This window comes from Elgaria multicarinata, chromosome 4 (genome assembly GCF_023053635.1).
Source record: "Elgaria multicarinata webbii isolate HBS135686 ecotype San Diego chromosome 4, rElgMul1.1.pri, whole genome shotgun sequence".
Taxonomy (NCBI): domain Eukaryota; kingdom Metazoa; phylum Chordata; class Lepidosauria; order Squamata; family Anguidae; genus Elgaria; species Elgaria multicarinata.
The window spans coordinates 52807462-52827362 of NC_086174.1; positions in this window are offsets into that span (position 1 = coordinate 52807462).

Here is a 19901-nt window from a genome sequence, read left to right on the forward strand (position 1 = left end):
TCCCCCTTTTAAGCCATTCAAATTGGTGGCCATCACTACATGTCACTCAGAGTCAGCTGAAATAAGATTCATTTGTTTAGATGTGGAGCATTATATAAACGTTGTAAATAAATAAAATAAATAATAAATACAGGAAAGTCTTTATACTCCTTCCTGCCCAGAAGGATCCAGTTGCTAGGATCATTTAGTCACTTCTGATGCAGAGACATATAAAATGATACACCCTCAGGAGAGGCTGCCTGTTAATCTCTGCATGAGTCACTGCTCTGGGCTTATCACTTTCCAATCAGCAGTCTAACAAGGCAAGGATCCAGACAGATTTCAGGGGAGAACAATATTCCTAAATAGCAATGAGGAACGCCTAAGGAATCCAATCTTGCAAATTCCTGTATTTTTTTTTAAAAAAAATACTTCTTCTTAAATTAATGCTTGCATCAGAATGTTTGCTTCCACCTGATGTTTGCATCAGAATGCTTGTATCCATCTGATTCCACACTTCTCTAAATGCGGTAGTTATCAGGCACTTAAAATGGCATTTAAATATTATTAAAAGGAAAGAAATACACATTTTGAGATGATAAAAAATGGCTCAATTCTCAAAATAATGTACAAATGGAACATAAGAGAATTATGGGTGACATGGAGATTTACCCATTTGTAGGAGCAACTGGCCATGCTATCAGTTTGTTCTATTTTAGCTCATGATGGCACAATAGCAAAGTCTCTGAAGGTACCAGAGAGAGGAGGCTACCCAGCCCCTCCTATTCCTGGACTGAGTGTCTTTTGGTTCTTGTTTCCAATTCTTGAATATAGGAAGCTTCAGCCAAAAGCATTTAGAAGCCCCTATGTAGCTCTGGGAGAGCCTTGCTGCAATTGTGTTGCAGGCAATTTCCTGCACAGAACTTCAGCAGCTCAATTTTGTGAGTTTGCACCAACAGCGTCTCACAGGGCTCAGCCAACTGCTGCCATCATGACACAAGGGTATACTTTGTTCGCTTCTGCCAACACAGTTTCTGCACCAATCTGCTGTCCTGGTATTCTAAGAATAATGCTTATCCACCACAGGGAATGTTCTCACAATCCCACTTCAGGCAAGATTGGGAATTGTGGGCAGGGGAAGCACAAACCATGCTCTTCTAGTGATGGGTGGAACTTACCCCAAATGAAATCATTCTCTCCTCAGAAAGTAACACATTCATCTGTGTAATCCCAGAGGAGAGTCCTACTTTAATCTGGCACCTTGTTCTGTGTATGTGAGTTTTTGCATATGGGTAGTATCAAACTGCACCTTGGGAGCTGTAGTTTGTAGTTGCATACTGTGTCATGACATCGTCATCATCATCATCATCATCATCATCATCATCATCATCATATTTCCTACCTGCCTCTCCATCCTGATTGAGGTGGGGAACAACAATAAGCATAAAACACATAAAATATTGATTAAAAACACAGTATACATTGATAAAACTTCCTAAAAACATCCTAAAAGCATCCATCTCCACGTTCTGAACCCCTTCCTGATTGGTTGTATCCCATGTAATGTCACCTGTTAGTATATGAAAGAGAGACAATGGTGCCACCAAGTGATATCATCACATTTAATAAATAATAATAATAATAATAATAATAATAATAATAATACATTTATTTCTTACCTGCCTCTCCGTTTGGATCAAGGCAGGAAACAACAATAACTATAAAATACATAAAACTGAATTTAAAATATAGTGTACTTTATTAAAACATCCTAAAAACATCCTAAAATTCCACTGGATAGGCCTGCTGGAACAGATCAGTCTTTATAGCTTTCTTAAATGCTAAAAGACGGTCAAGTTGATGAGTCTTCTCCGACAGCCCATTCCACAGTCTGGGAGCAGCAGAAGAGAAGGTCCTCTGGGTAATACTTGTCAGCCTAATTTTGGCAGGCTGAAGTAGATTCTTCCCAGAGGACCTGAGTGTGCGGGGAGGATTGTATGGGAGAATGTGATCCTGCAGGGCTTTAAAGGTAATAACCAACACTTTATACTGCACTCAATGAACTCCTGAAAGAAAAGGGTTAAAGGACTCAATGCATGTGCAGACATTCCATAGTTTAGATGCAGACTGGGCATGCACTGCTTACAAAGTATTCCAAAATTAGTAATGAATTTGTAAGACAGTGATCCATGCCTGCTACAAAGGTGAATTAATTATGAAATTCAGCAGCATCCCTATTCACTCCACCGCCCCCCCCCCCCCCCCGCTCTTTTGGTATGCTCAGTACAGCTCAACAAGGCAAATAAGGGCTGTGATAGCTAAAAGGGATTCATCAACTGGGCTGTCCATCTTCAGCATAAAGTAGTCCTGATGCTCTGTCTCTAGTGGCTTCCTGTGGACCCAAGAGTGAGGCTGTGTCCCTTTTTCCACATTATTACACTGATCAATCTGTGTAATTAAGAAATGAATTGGGCATCATCTGGCTGAGGACTTTCTGATGTTCCATGCAAAAAAATTAAAAGAGTTGTTTCGGGTAACTCTCTGGCCTGATTTCTTTTTCAAATCGTATCACATCCTTGAATATTGAAGTTCTCGGCAGTCACAGCAGTCAAATGTCACAAAATGGGTGGGGTGGGGGAAAATAAATGTTGTTTGCTGGAGAAAGCACCAGAAAGAAATAATGTCTCTAGATAAGTAATCATCAACTGGAAACTGCTATGCTGTCAGGTGTTACAAAGGACAGAAAAGAAGACGAGGAAGGATTAGAATAGAAAGAAAGCTATAAACAACTAAGAAAACTGACAGCCCGGTAAGAAAAGAGCATGTTCTTGTACTTCACAGAAATTACAAATAAATCCCAGTGGTTTGGTAAAAGAAAGGGGTGAACACAACCAAAAGTCTTTTATTATTTCTCTTGCTTGCTTTTTCAGTTGATGTATAATATCTAATGTGCTCTCTCTCTCGCTCTCCCGCTCTCTCATGTCACTTCTTCATTGAATGGTAACAATTTGCCTCTAACTACATATGCAAAGAGCCGCAATACAATTATCCTTTTATTTTCATATTGTGCTAGGTTGTATTCAGCTGGTATCTTAAAGTGAGTTAATGCACTTTCTAATTAGGAAATAAGTTATACTGTGGAGCCCCGTTTATTAAGTTAGGGCAAATGTATTAGGACTGGAACATTTATGAAGTCTGGGGCGAAACAGAATCAGCTGTCTGGAAGGGAGTTCAAAATCCCATGAAAGGAACCGAAAATGGCTCCGAGTTTCTTCCTGTGAGTGTGCTCATGTTCAAACCTCAGCTGGAGAAGAACCAAAGAAATAGTATGGTCACTCGCAAACTGGTTGAGGTGGTTAGTGGGAAACAGGAAAGGAACCGACGTCAGATGCGAACAAATGGCATCCAAGACCACATTTTGGGTGAAATGGGCCACTGGTTTAACTCAGTAAAAGGAAAGGAAAAAAACAGCTCTGTTCCCAGAAAACCTCATTAAACTGAAGTTCACAGTAGGAGCAATTCAAGAGATTTACAAATAAGATCTCCTGTGAATATATATATTTTTAAACTTGAGGATTAGGGCTTAGCGGTTAAGGAAGAAGTAGGAATTGTGGAGGAATTTGAAGACAGACAGACAGAGATCACATCATGTAGGTGCAGGGTTGGGCAACTTGTGGCCTTTCAAATGGTGTTGGTCTTCCAACTCCCATCAGCCATAGCCAGAATGGTGAGTGATGATGGGAGTTGTGTTCCGAAAACATCTGGAGGGCCACCTGTTGCCCACCCTTTGTGTGTAGGTATTCTTGCATGGAGTTCCAGAATCTGTTCCCATTAGTGCATGTTGCCTAATGTATTTTAAATTAGTTAAATGTGATTGTAGTTAAAGACCATTACATCTATTACCACATATTCTGCAATATCATGGTATAATATAATACGGTACCGTAAATCAATTAATTTGACGATATCCAATATATGCAAATATATACTGACATCAGAGGCTTCCACTGCTTCAGCTGCTCAGAAGTGAAAATTCATAATAATTAAGAGTACTTTAAACTTTAAACACTTCAAAGCTGCATCACAATTAGGTTACAATTAAAAAAAGTTGATGAACATTACCACTGAGGTACATATTTGGCCAAGCATTCAGTACAAGGTGTTAGTATTCTCACCAAAGTATCATCATTAAAGAGCATACAATCGTAGGTAATTGCCATGGTAATATAAAGGCTTTGAAATGTATTTCAAGTCCCCCTTCATTATAAATCCATTTGGCTTCTATTCTAATTGCCAAGCTATAGTCAGAATTTATGTGATGTTCCTGCAGATGTCATATGTGCCTAGTATTTTTATGTTACTTCCACTGTAATCTAACATTAATTAAATTTTCCATGAAAGTACTGTAAAATGCTGCCACCCAGAATGTTTGCATTCTGCAAATGAGAAAAATAGAGATGCTTTCCATTTTACTTTTATTGCAGCTCATCCAATAATTTTCTCCTCATTTTTTTTTTTTTTTTTTTTTTTTTTTTTTTTTGCTCAGTTTATTGATGTCCTGGGTATACAGGAGCAATTTTTCTTCTTATAGAGGCTTTACATAATTAGTTCCCAGTTCCAAGAACTCCTCCCAGTTTCTAGCTTTTCCAAGATCCATTTCTCTGCTTTAGTACCATTTCAAAGCTTATCAGAATTAACTAGGCAGAAACAAATGTGGTTTTTTGTTTTGTTTTGTTTCAAATAGCGACTTTTGCAGAAGGCCAGTTTATGATTCTGAATTGTGCTGCTCTTCAATATTTAGGGAAGGGGCAGTTTGCACATAAGAGGGTGCATATAATCAGACTTGGTTTTTCATATGACCATAACATTACAAATGCAAAATGGTGTGACCAAAGTATGTATATATCTGTCTACACTTGATTACAATGGTTCCAGCAGCCATGGAGAGCATTTTCTCAAGCCCCTGAGATTACAAGAAATCATTGGTGATGATGCACCAGTGTATGGATGTCTCCGGGGGGGGGGGGGTTAAAGTGATTTTTTTCCCCTATTCGTCCGACTGCATTTGCTGGGGGGGGGAGTGATGGCGGCAGGCTGCTGACACTGGTTTCGGACCTCCGCTGGTGCAGAAACTGACGGAAACCCCCCCCCCCTTCTTTCTGCTAACGATGCCAATGAGCAAGGTTTGCCCTTCGGGGTAGACTCAGGAAGACTAGACGTCATGCAGTTTGAATGCATTTTATTGAATACATGTGGTGAGAAGGACGTTGGAATGGGGGGGGGAAGGGCACAGGGCCAGTCATTGCCGGCAAAACTCAGAGGTGTGATGGGAAATGTAGGCGCAGAGTGCCCATGCAGACGGCTGTCCTCGGATCACAGTACGCCTGTCATCACCCCCGAAAGCAAATGACAGCATCCCTGCCTTGTCAATGTTGCCGCTCAACAATGCCACTCATTCCCATCCTCCTGCCACTGCTGGCCACGCCCCCTGTGGGTCGTCCCCCAATCCCAACTGGTTCCCCTGTGCCCAGCCTGAGGGGGGGCGGCATGGAACAACAGCAGCAGCCCCACTTCAGCCGCTGCCGCCGATCTACGCGGATTGCGCTCTTTCGCACTTGCATAAATCGTGCGGCAGGCGGGGAAAAAAACAGAAATCAGGCCGGCGTGGCTGCGCAACCCGTGCTCAAGCCGACAGCAGCACAACCGGAGCAAACTCCCGCAACCAGCCCCCTCCAATACCAGGATAATCCACACAAGGTGTGGACCATGAGGCGTCACACCTGAACAGGAAAATCCAGTTTCACCCCTCCTCAAGCACGGAACACCCGGTAGGTCTAGCAAGGCCCTTGGTGTCTCTTCTAACTTCAATCCAATTATTTCATTTATCTCTTTAAATACCATTTTCCATAGTTTTTGTACATATTCACAATTCCACCACATATGAATATACGTTCCTTTCTCCCAACATCCTCTCCAACATAATGCCGAGTTCCACTTATTTATTAAATTTAATTTTACTGGAGTTAAGTACCACCTCCAAACCAATTTATAGTAATTTTCTTTTATCCTTACAGACATACTCTTCAGCACTCGTTGTTTCCATATCCTCCCCCAGTTCTGTTGTTCTATTCCCTCCTTCAAATCACTCTCCCATACCATCCTAACAGAATTTTCTTGATCTTCCATTTCCAGCAGTATGTTATATATTTCACTCATTAATCCTTTTACTGGTTTATTTTCTTCTTTTTCTTTTTGTAAAATCAACTCCTCAAATTTAGTATTTCCTCTACATCCTTTATTATCCTTTACCCATTTCTTTGTCCATTGTTCCAATTGGATACAGTTGAACCATGATATAGTTTTCTCTTTTAATTTCCCTTTTATTTCTTCCCTTCTTTTCATTTTCTCAATCCAATCTTTTATTTTAATCAATTTTCCCTCTTTTAATTGCTTTACCAACTCTTTTTTAAAATTTTCAGGAAATTCCCTCATTACCACCACTGGTGTTATTGGGGGGATGACCGGAGCAAACTTTGTGCTTTTTATACTGTATTTTGTATTTGTGCTTTTAACATGTTGGTTGTTTTATTATGGTTTTAATTTTTGTGAACCGCCCAAAGAGCTTCGGCTATTGGGCGGTATAAAAATGAAATAAATAAATAAATATTTTTTTAAATATATTTTCGCCAAATTTCTAACACATTCTTTAAGAGAGGGTTCTCTATTTCCCCCCTCACTTTTTTATTATAATCTTTAAAATATATATTTCTAACTTCCAATCTATATCCTCTTCTTTTTTTATCTTCTAACCAATTTAAATCCCCTATCCCTATAATACTTTCTATTACATATCTCAACTGGTTTGCTACATAATATAACTTAATGTTTGGGAGCCCTAATCCTCCTGTATTCTGCGTCTTATCCCACATATTTTTATTTACTCTTGCCTTCCTGTCTCCATTACAAAAATTATTAACCATGATTTGCCAACTCTTTAGTTCTTTTTCAGATATCTTAATTGGCAACAAATTAATTTTTGATAAAATCCTCATTTTTATAAGTGCTATTCTCCCAAACCATGATAACTTTCTTTTTATATTCTTCTAACTTGCCCTTTATTTCTTGTTTTAGATTTTTAAAATTTTCCTCTTCCATATCATCCAAATTCTTTGTAATTTTAATTCCTAAATATGTAATTATTTCTTTTACTTTAATTTTTAATTTCTTCTTTCCCCATTCCTTTTCTTCTTTGTTACTATAGTTAAACAACATCATTTCTGATTTTAACCAATTTATTTGCAATCCAGTCATAACCCCAAATTCACTCAAATGATGTTTTACCCTATCCTTTTTTTCTAAAGGATTCTTAACTGTTAGTAATGCATCATCTGCAAACATATTTATTTTGATTTCCAATCCCTCCAATATTTCCATCTTCTCTAATCACATTTGCCAAAATCTCTATAACTAATACAAATAGAACTGGTGAGAGTGGGCAACCTTGTCTTGTTCCTCAGGCTAGTGGTATTTGCTTTGTCATACCATCATTCACCAACATTGATGCTAAATTCCTTGAATATAACTGATTTATTAATCCCTTGAATCTTTCCACAAATCCCATTGTTCCAATTATAGTTTTTAATGCTGGCCAGCTAACACAATCAAAAGCCTTAAAACTATCTAATGCTATTATCCCTGCTTTTAACTTATTCTTTTTTATCTTTTGTATTGTGTTTAGTACTCTTCCCACTAAATTATGCATTTGTCTTCCTGCTACAAATCCACATTGATCCTTCCCAACATATCTAAATATAAATGTCTTCATTCTTTTTGCCATTATTGCTGTTAAAATTTTTGCATCTTGATTAATTAACGATATAGGTCTATATATAATTCTGGAACTGTCAAATCTTTATCTGGTTTAGGTATTAATGCAATCAGTGACTGTTCCCACGATGGCAGGATCCTATCTCCCTTTATTATTCCATTGTATAATTTCTTTAATTTCAAAATTAATATTTTTAAAAGCTTTATAAGCTTTTAAACGCTTTCCCAAACCATCTACACCTGGGGATTTCCCCCCTTTTAACTTATCTATGACCTCCTCTATTTCTTTTTCCGTAACTAATCCTTCCATTAACTCCTTATCCTCCTGCTACAATCTTACCTTTAAATGTTTTCCAATATATTCTTATCAAAGGCATATCTCCTGCCTTATAAAGCTCCTGATAAAATTCTTGAAATACTTCTATTTTTTCTTTCATTAAATTACAAGATTTTCCTCCTTTGTCCTTAATTATCCCTATTGAATTCTTTGCCTTCTTTGACTGTGTGATCCTGGCCAGCATTCTAGAATTTCTATTATTATTCTCAAAAGTTTCCCTTTTTAAATAAACCAAATTTCTCTGAACTTACTCTGTATTTATATTTTCCAATTCTTTCTTTTTCACTTGTAGTTTTATTAAAATTTCTTTATCTCTATTTTTTAGATACTCATCTTCCAATTTTTTTATTTCTTCCTCCAATTTTTTTTCTCCTCTTGCTGTCTTCTTAATTTAGCTGTTTCTCAAATGGATATCCCTCTAACCTCTACAATGCTTTCATTGTATCCCATAGTATTGCTTGTGAACATTCTCCATTATCATTAATTTCCCATATTTCTTGTAACTCACTCCCTATTTTTTCCACTATCTTCTCATATTTTAATATTTTGGTATCCATCTTCCATCTTTTAGCTTCCTTATAATCTTTTCTCACTTTAAAATCCATATTTATTAATGCATGATCTGTTACTTTAATAACTCCTACTTCCATATTACATACTTTAAATATTAATCCTTTTGAGATAAAAATATAATCTGTCCTCGAAAAACTTTTATGAACCGGTGAATAAAAGGTGTATTTTTCCTCTCCTCCCCTTATCAATCTCCATACATCCTTCAGTTCTTTCCCCCCCCCCCATCATTTTGTTTAAACTAGTGATATTATTCCGTTTTTCCCCAATAGTGGGGTTTGATTTATCACATTTTTTATCCATCACCATGTTAAAATCTCTGGCCATTACTATATGTCCTTTTAAAATATCTTCCATTTCATCAAACACTTCCTTGTAAAACTGCATTTGATTCTCATTTGGGGCATAAATGTTAACCAATGTATAATACTCGCCCGCCATTTGCCCCTGCACCATAATAAATCTACCTTTTGGATCTTTTTTAATCTTTAATACATTTAATCCACATTTTTTTGATATTATAATGGCCACTCCCCTTTTTTTGGATGTACCAAATGCCTTCTCATACATCACTGCCCACCTTAATTTAAGCTCATTCATTCCATCTTTTGTTTGATGTGTTTCCTATATAAAAATAATATCTGCCTTATCTTTGTTTAATAGCATTTCTATTCTCTTCCTTTTCACTACTACCCCCAGCCCTTTCACGTTTAATGATGATAATCTTGTCTTGTTATCCATACTTTGTCAGTTTTCCTCTTTGTTGATCCCTTATTGTGCACACCCACATAAACACATTACTTAACCTTAACATAAAAAACTTTTCCTCCCCATCTGTTGATATTTTGAAATTGTGTAAATAATCAAATGTATATTTTACAAAAAAAATGGGTGTAGTTAACGATTGAAAGTAGAGAAACACAGCAGCAAATTAGGCAGGTGTCTGTAATGAAGGCAAGAAACACCTGAGTTAATTGATGTCAGTTTGCTAACAGTTTAAAAAGGGAGTGTCTTAAACAGTTGGTAGGATGGGGTCAGAAGAAGGAAAAGAATTGTTGAAAGGGACTAATCGGTGAATGAAAAATTGCTACAGAAGGAGTTGGAAACAAAGTTTCTGATACCGTATCATTTGGCTGGCGCAGGAGGAAAGCTTCAAAGCAAAAGGTCTGAAAAATGAAACTCTGAGAGACTAATTGCTGGTAGGAAAGATTGTTTAAAAGTTCTCAGAAGAAAGGAAGAAGAACTATGCAATCTGAATATGAAATGAAAAGAATTGTATGTTGTTCTATTGTCAATGCTGAAAAGTAAAGCTATACTCCTATTAACCTTCTTGGCGTAAGAACTTACCTTTACAGCAGCGTGAAGGAGTAAGCTTGAATCTGCTGACTCCTTCCTCTTGGGTGAGGAAAGAGTATAAACACAACACAACACCATCTCTGCCAATTCAGCCCCACAATCTTTTCAGGCAACACTGTCACAGGACCCAACAACATCAGTCACACCATCAAGGGCTCTTTCACCTGCATCCTTATAGAATTTGTGATAAATGCCATTCCTGACTTTGTCTATTGTTAAGTTCTTAATAAACTAATACACATTACACATGTCTTATTTTTTCACCACCTTTTTCCAACTGCACATTATCATATTTCCAACTGCACATTTTGTGTCCAACTGCACATTTTGTGTCCAACTGCACACAGAATATTTGGCACTGCCCATGTAAGCCTGCCCAAATTTTCCACTCATTCAAGATGTTAAGATGTCCTCAGTATTCATTTCCCCAAACAAGCCAATTCCTGGGTAAGCGACCTCACCTTTCCTAGTTTATAAAAGTGGCCAGGGGAAGACTGGCTAGGTTGTGCTGTCCAGGAAAGGCCGTAGCTGGCAGAGCAGCTGAAGCTAATGCCAAATACTCCAGGCCACGGAGTCCACCTGGGCCTCTAGTGATGAAGATGGATCTAGGAGTACTCCCAAGCTACTCAACTGCTGCTTCAGAGGGTGTGCAACCCCATCCAGAACAGGTCATTTACTCAATTCTTGGATAAGCGACCTTGCCCTTCCTAGTTTATAAAAGTGGCCAGGGGAAGCCTGGCTGAGTGGGTAAGATGGGTCAATGCCCCTTTACAGCAAGCTGTAATTCCATATTGCCTAAAATAGATGGTGGTAAGACCTCTGTTTAAAACATCCTTCCTGAACTCCACTGTATTGGATAATTTTCAGCTGGTCTCCAATATTTCATTCTTGAGCAAGGTGCTGGAGTTGTGTGGTAGCTCGTCAGTTCCAAGGATTTATGGATTAGACAAATTATCAAAGTCCATTTCAATCTTGCTTCAAGCCTGGTTATCGGACAGAGACTGCTTTGGTCATCTTGGTGAAAAATCTACATTGGGAACTGGACAGGCAGAGTGTGTTCCTATTGGTTCTGCTGGACCTCTTGGTAGTCACACATACCTTACTTATATTTCATTTAGACTTCTGTTACATGCTCTGTGTGGAGCTGCTTTCAAAAACTGTTCAGAAACTTCAGCTGTTTCAGAATGCTGCATCCATACTGTTTACCAGGGACAGTTACAGGAAGCATGTGACTCCCTTGTTCCCAAAGTTTCACTATCCACCATCACAAGCATTTTTGGGTGGTGTGTGAGAGAGGGCTTTTCAGTTGCTGCTTCCAGATTGTGGAACTAGAAGAAGCATTGTATCAAAGATGTGTGAAGTCCTTATTCCTCTCTACTCAGCACTAGTGAAACTACACATGGAGTATTGTGTACGATTCTGGACACCACAGTTCCAGAAGGATATTGAAAGGTTATAAAAGGTTCAGAGGAGGGCAACAAAGTTGATGCAGGGACTTGGGGACATGCCCTATGAGAATAGGCTGAAAGAACTTGGGATGTTCAGTCTAGAGAAAAGAAGATTGAGGGAAGACATGTTAGCAGTGTTCAGGTGTACATAAAAGGGTGCCACAGCGAGGATGGTCAACAATTATTTTCCATTGCCACAAAAATTAGGACCAGTTACAGCTACCTAGATTTCAAATAAATATAAGGAAAAACTTTCTGACAGTTGGATCTGTACAGCAGTGGAACAGTCTACCTATGGAAGTTGTGGGTTCTCCATCTCTGATGGTTTTTAAGAAGAGACTATAAGAAGAGACAACCATCTCTCATGGATGGTTTAACTGGTTTTCCTTCACATTGCAGATGATTGGAGTTGATGATCCTTGCAATTCTATGATTCTATGAAGCCAGTGGGCCAGTGTGGTGTAGTGGCTAAAATGTTGGACTGGGAGTTGGGAGATCCAGATTCTAGTCCCCACTCAGCCATGGAAACCTACTGGGTGACTTTGGGCCAGTCACACACACTCAGCCCAACCCACCTCACAGGGTTGTTGTTGTGAGGATAAAATGGAGAAGAGAAGGATGATTATGTATACCACCTTGGGTTCCTTGGAAGAAAAAAGGCAGGATATAAATGCAATAATAAAAAAATAAACTGTCCTTCCACTGGCACTACAGGCAAAGACCACTTTATTGAAGAAGAATTATGTGTGTGTGCGTGCGCCTGCACACGTGTGTGTAATTGTTAGTTTTTTATTGTATTTTAATGTATTGTTTTATAAATGCCATTTTTTGGTAGAAAGATGAGTACAAATAAATAAATGAGTAAATAAATAAATTGTGAGATTACACGTGCAATCCTATGCATGGTGAGATAGTCCTACAACTCCAAGCAAAAAGTTCTACATCTTCCAGCATTCCTCAGTCATCATGCACCCTAAACTTTTTTTTTCCTTTTCTCTGTGTTAGTCAGTTTCAGCCAAAGGCTGAACATTTATTTAGAATGTAGAGATTAAAAAAAATGCTCAGGAAGACAGGAAATTATAAAGTTCAACAGAAGGTCAGAGGAAGGGAGAAAAAAGTTTTAACTATGGAAATAGAAACTTAGGCCTAATCTACACCAAGCAGGATATTGCACTATGAACATGGTATATAAAAGGCAGGAGCTACACTACTGCTTTATAGCAGTATTGAAGTGCACTGAGAACTGTTGGGGCTCATTGACACATATCATATACTGCTTTTATACCACTTTCATAGTGCTATGTCCTGCTTGGTGTAGATTAGGCCCAGGTTTCCAGAAATGAACAAGAACCTACCTTTCCTGATTAGTTGGAGTTGCGGAGAGAGAGAAATATAGAAGAATAAAGCAGGCAGGCCAGAGTCCTAGAGCAAAGAGTGTCAGAGCTGATGGAATTGGAGAAATGGTTAAGAATGCAGGATCAATGACAATAAGATACTGCTTGAATAAGGAACCTGGACAAAATAGGGACACAGTATCCAGGTGTGCTGGATCTGTTTATCCCTGGTGCTGTCGCACCATGTCCTGCTTTGTTGGTCCCTGGTGTGAACAGAGTGCTGGACTAGATGGACCCTTGGTCTGGTCCAGCAGGGCTCTTCTTCTGTTCTTCTATTCTTCTGTTTCTATTATTACCTTATGGTTCATATAGTTTATTGTGCATTGTGTGTGTGCTAGGGAAGACTCACAGCAAGGAACAATACTAAAGCCAATCAAAACCGAGAAACACCGGCATGAGGGATGCCCAAGGAAAGAAAATGAGAACTGACTGCTGGAGCTCCAAGACAGTTGCAGTTCAAAACAAAGAGAACAAAGAGCTCAATAGTTCAGAAGCATGACCCAGGATGGACTGAAAACTGGAACAAAGGGAATAATAGTTTCATTCAGGCAACTGAACTGAAGGCTCAGGAAGGTTCCTTAACTCTCGATTAATGTACATCTAGCTAGCTACACACCAAAGTGTAGTACAGTACTTGGAACTAAAGATATCATTCTTTCTTAATTGCTGTATTTTTAACTGGGTTTCAATTGATTTTGTCTTATGTTGTGGTTTAGTTAAGATTTTGTTTTTAAACTCTTATCGTTGTTAGCCACCTTGAGCACCATTTTTGGTGGGAAACTAGGACAGAAGTGTAATTAATTAATAAACAGTAAATCGAGAGTACTGAGGTAGTGTGTGACCTTTCTGGCCTGTCTGGGAGGTAGGTCCATGTCAGAACTAAGCCATTGTTTCCAAACAGGCTTTTTGATCGGCCACTGCAAAGTTTCCCTTGTGGATTCATTGGCTGGGTAAATGACATGGTGATCAGGAAGGCATTTACATGTTATCTGCAGCCACAGGGAACAACCCCCTTTCATCTAATCAAGGAGGAAGCAAGTATATTCTATGGCTCAAATGCCTGTTTGGCAATTCAGAGCCTGAACACCACTCTTGGCAGCTTATCACAAACCAAAATGGATTTTTGAACCAAACTGTCAGGATAACGCCATTATAATCCATAGCGCATAATACGCCCACCATGAAGCCACCCACAGCTGAAGTGTCTCTGTAACTACTTGGGGCACTCTCTCCCCTCGAGGTTCAGCGGGCACTTCTGTTAATGTCATTTAGGCACAAGGGAGAGACTGTTCTTTATTTTCCTGGGCTTTTAAGCACTGCTGTAGCTCCACTGCGATTGGTTTTAGCGCCGCCTTTTTACTGCTTCGCCATGTTTTATTGTGTGTTGTCTGAGTTATTGTAAACTGCCCTAGAAATATTGAATTGGTGAGTGAAATGTTTTAAGTGTATACATAATGCAAACCCCAGTAGATGGATTAAGTTAAATCCACATCCACAGCAAAGGAAATTGCAAACACGACCCGTTAAAAGCCTACTGTAGTGTGCAAATGATATCTGCCACTACTGACTCAAATTGCATGTAGCCCAATATGTCAGTATCTATCTTGTTTGAAGGCTGAAATGCCATTGCATGCACTTAGGCTTTTGGACACTGCAAAATGGCTGGTGCAATCCAGTGATAATGGAACCTGTACCAGCACTAATAAGTTAGTGCTGGTGCAGGTCCCATCAGGGCCAGGATCTCTTCTTGATCATTCTAGAGTGCAGGACACAGAATAATGGGCTCAAGTTACAGGAAGCCAGATTCCGGCTGAACATCATGAACATCAGGAAAAACTTCCTGACTGTTAGAGCAGTACAATAATGGAACCAGTTACCTGGGGAGGTTGTGGGCTCTCCCACACTAGAGGTATTCAAGAGGCAGCTGGACAGCCATCTGTCAGGAATGCTTTAAGGTGCATTCCTGCATTGAGCAGGGGGTTGGACTCGATGGATCCTTCCAACTCTACTATTCTATGATGTAGTGGAGGCTTTCTTAAAAATTGGCTTCCTTGTTCAGCAGTTCTTATACTAAAATTCCCAAATTACTTTTCAAACTTGAGGCAACAGTTGTTAGAGAAATATAAGACATTTATTGTGAGGAGTTGCTGAAAGAGAAAATAACAGTACATGGTTCAAGTTCATACAGACCTCTGGAACCTAGCCATAAACTTGAGCAAGATATGACAGGGATTAAAAAGACCTTCCTTTCTGCATCTTGATACTATGTATCTTGGTTATTTTATATCAAATCTAAACAACATAGTTGGACTCTGACATTTGTATTTTGAAGTTAAAGCCCCGAAAATGCCATTGTTTGTCCCACGTTACTGTTCTTTAATAGCATTTTAAGAGGCACCAACCCTAGAGATGTGCACAAGTCTTGACATTTGGAATCAGGGAAGTGACATTTGGGTTTACTCATATTCAGAAACCACAGGCTTTAAATAATAGCACAAAAGAGAAGAAGAAAAGAGAGAGAGAGAGAGAGAGAGAGAGAGAGAGAGAGAGAGAGAGAGAGAGAGATTGTGTGCACTCACCCTCTTCTTTATTCCCCCAGACAGCTCTGCTTTTCTAAGGACTTTTTCTTTTCTTTCCATGAGCCACAATATCCTCTGATAGTTGAAATTCTACAATAGTGTTTTTTTAAAAACCAACTGTTCTACATTACCAAAGAGAAGCATTAGATGTATTGGACTACGACTTCTATCATCCCCAGCCACCATGGCTATAGCCCAATGAATCTGGAGGGCATCAGGTTGGGGAAGGCTGTATTAGCCAATCTACTCTGGAGCCACACTTCATTACACAGGTTCAGAATATATGTGTGAAGTCGCAGCTGGGGCTATGGGTGGCCATGTCTAAATTGGTGTGGAGAAGCCAGATGGCAAGCTAAAAGATGTAAACAGGGATCTAAAGTGCAGCAAGAAGTTCATTTTGCTCTTTGGGCCAGCAGAGACAGAAGGCCTGGATGATACAGAGGTTTCATACTGTCTGTCAATTGCAGGAGGGAGACGTTGCATGACTGTATTTCATTTGTTACAAAAAGAGTTTGAACACAAACAGTTGTGTGTTGCTCCCAATCCAAATTCTAGTCTCTAACCAAGGCCTGGAGTCCCTAACAAGATGTGTGCCATGGGCCTAAGAAAAACCTGTTTGTAGCTATTAGTTCAGTTTCAGACTTCCTATTTTCAATAGCTTTATTTCTTTATGTATTTATCATATTTTTGCCCCACTCCTCAGTCAAAAAAGACTCTCGGAGCAGCTTAAAATCAATTTGCAAAAAAGACAGTCTCTGCCCTCAGGCCTACAATCTGAAAAAAGACATGACACACAAGAAAAGTTCAGAAGGGTAAGAGGGAAGATCTTGAATGAGGAACTTCTGGTTCTGTGTATGGCTGCCCAAGGTGACAATAAGCTATTTTCCAGGCAGTGAAATATTCCCAGGTAAACTAGCCTGGGATCAGGAACTGAACTAGAGAGTTCGAACCAAGGAACAAAACTGTTGTTGCTCAGTCAAGATCCCAGCCCTGCCTACTCTGGCTGGCCATTGGGCCCTCCTGGATAGGAAGAAATATGAAAGGTTTCCTGTTTGGGCTGAGCAAGAACAGTCTTCCTGGTTCTTATATATTCCTTGGCTCTTGTATATTCCTTGGGGGCCTTCTCTGTGGTGCCCTCCCCCCCCCCAAACTGTGGAACAGTCTCCCTGATGAGGCCTACCTGGTGCCAACATTGTTATCTTTTTGGTGCCAGGACAAGACTTTTCTCTTCTCCCAGGGATTTAGCAATATTTAGCAATAATGAGCCTGGGTCTGTTTTTTAGGCTCATAGTTTTTTAAAGCTGTTATAGTGGTTTAAATGTATGTGTATACTGTGTGTTTTGGAGATCGTTACCTTGTCGTGGTGCTGGAGCTTTAGCACCTCAAGGATGCCATGAGCTAAACCATGAAGGGACACCCAAGACGGGAAGGTCATGGTAGAGAGGTCAGACTAAATACGATCCCTGGGGAAGGTAATGGCAATCCACCCCAGTATTCTTGCCGTGAAAACTAAATGGATCAGTACAACCAAAGATATGTCAGTATACCATCGGAAGATGGGACCTCCAGGTCGGAAGACGGTCAAAATGCTACTGGGGAGGAATAGAGGATAAGTTCAACTAGCCCTAGATGTGATGACACAGCTAGCTCAAAGCTGAAAGGATGGCTAGCGGCCGACGGTGCTGGTGGTGAACGACGAATCTGATGTTCTAAAGATCAACACACCATAGGAACCTGGAATGTAAGATCTATGAGCCAGGGAAAATTGGATGTGGTTATTGGTGAGATGTCAAGATTAAATATCGATATATTGGGTGTACTTTGGCCACATAATGAGAAGACAGTATACCCTGGAGAAGAGGCTGATGCTAGGGAAAGTGGAAGCCAAAAGGAAGAGGGGCCGACCAAGGGCAAGATGGATGGATGATATTCTGGAGGTGACAGACTTGACCTTGGGGGAGCTAGGGGTGGCGACAGCCGACAGAAAGCTCTGGCATGGGCTGGTCCATGAAGTTACGAAGAGTCGGAAGCGACTGAACGAATAAACAACATATTATTTTTAAGTGTTTTTATCTTATGGGTACTACCCAGAGAGCTTCAACTATAGTATACAAATACAATCAATCAATAAATAAATAAATACTCTCTAGTTCAATTTCTGGTTCCAGGCTCCTGGTTTACTTGAGACAGACTTATACAGCTCAGCCTTGACAATATGCAAACCTGCTGCTACCTTTTAAAACTTCAAAAGAGAATGATTTGAGTCCTTTTCATTTCCACTCCTTGACATGTTCAGTAAATGTACAGGGCTGAGATCAGTTGACTCTGACTCAGTTGTACTTGCATTTGTTGACATGTTTGCAATGTGTCTGCATGCATACAATTGTACACACATAGTTACCTTGCAAATGTGCCAAAGAAGATCTATACCATCATCCACAATGCTGCCCCTACACATTATGCAAACTCATTAAATATAAGGAGGTAAGAGATATTCAATTTGTAACGGATAGCTCAATGAAGCCATTGCCAATGTGAATTCCACGTTATTAGGAAAACAAAACTGCCAGTAATGTAGTGTCTTTATAGTAATCTATGGTATAACCATACTTGGAATGCCTTGTACAGTTCTGCTCAACGGATCTCAAAAATGATATTATAGGGCTGGGAAATGTGTAGAAAAGGGGAACCAAAATGATCAGGGCTGGAGCAACTCCTGGATAAGGAAACATAACAACATTTGGGGTATTTTAGGTTTAATGTTTGTTTGTTTAAAGTGAGTAAGGAGGAACATGACAGAGGCATATCACATTATCATGGGCAAAAGTGAGAGGGAGATGTATTTCTCCTTCTCTCATAATACTAGAACATATATTATGTAGAACCAATGAAACTGAACGTTGGAAATCTGGGGCATGGAACAGCAAGTCTTTCCTCACACAGTATATAGTTCCAACTATAGACTTCATACTCACAAGATGCGACAACAGCACCAAGCTTAGATGGCTTTGAAGATGGATTAGACAAATTCATGGTGGTTATCAATGGCTACTAGTTATGATGGCTATATGCCATCTCCAGGATCAGAGGTAGCATGCCCAGTTCCTGAGGCACAAGACCAGGAGACAGCTATTGCCCTCATATCCACTTGTGAGGTTCCTATAGACATTTCTTTGGTCACCATAGCAAATAGGATACTGGATTATATTGGCCTTTGGTATGACCCAGCAGGGCTTTTCTTATGTTCTTAACCCAAAAGTATGAAAAGGGTTCTGCTCTGCATTCATATTTATTCTATATTCATTCATACATGCTTCTGAGGGGTAGTCACTTGAAAAAGAGTTGCTTACAACTTTGGAAAACTGCCCAATTTAACTGGTACGCATAGCCATTTATAATGCGTGTGAGTGTGTGTGTGTGTGTGTCTGTGTCTGTGTCTGTGTGTGTTCATTCCATGGGAAAATCTTGCATTGCAAAAATATTCAGCTCACCTAATCTATGGTGCAATAACGGCAAACAAGAAAGAGGATTTGTTTATTTTTTATGGTTGCACCCTCCTTGCAGAATATTGTCCTGCAGGAGACTTACATACCCTGTCCTCTCTGGAGTTTCAGAACAGCATTGGTGTGAGAGTGATGTAAATACAGTTAATTATTAATTCATAATTGTTAGCTGACTTTGTGTCTTCTTGTGGAGCTAGATCAAGAAATACAAGCATAAACAAATGAACAAACACACAGCAGCAGCAGTTTGCATGCCACTCAGCTTGAGGACCCACCTTTTGTTATCATTGCAAAGGCTTCACTTCCTTCCTGTGGTGAAAGTGTCTTTTGACTTAAAAGTAAAATAAATAAATAAATAAATAAATGCAACGCAAACAACAAATTCAATATCTTTTTTCAGTGCACCACAAAAGTGGGGCAGGAGGTAAACACAAGGTGCAGGTATACAGTTTCTTTTGTATTACGTACAGCTATATCCAGCTCTGTGTAATAAAGAGCACTCAGTCGGGGGAGGGGGGGGAAACGGATGAGAGTCCATTATTAGCAACCTCACTCAAAGCAAAAACAGCATCGTTAAACAAAGCCTGTCTGCAATCAAACATCTCTTTGGTAACCTGAATTCAGGAAATTTTGGAAAGAGAGGAGCTGCTGACACCTGTGCAGATGAGTCACAACTACATTAATAGATCATTTTTTAAAAAAAAGATAGCAACAAAAGCAATTACTGTACTGTAGAGGTGTCAGATTTCCAGAGTGACCAGAAAAAATATTTCTCATGGGAAAGAATGAAACTCTGCTGTCTAATAGACTCCTTGACTGAGCTCACAGAGATGGACTTGAGTAAAGCTGTGCACAAATGGCCACTTGAAACCCTCTGCTCTATTTGAAGGCAGACAAAATGGAAGGAC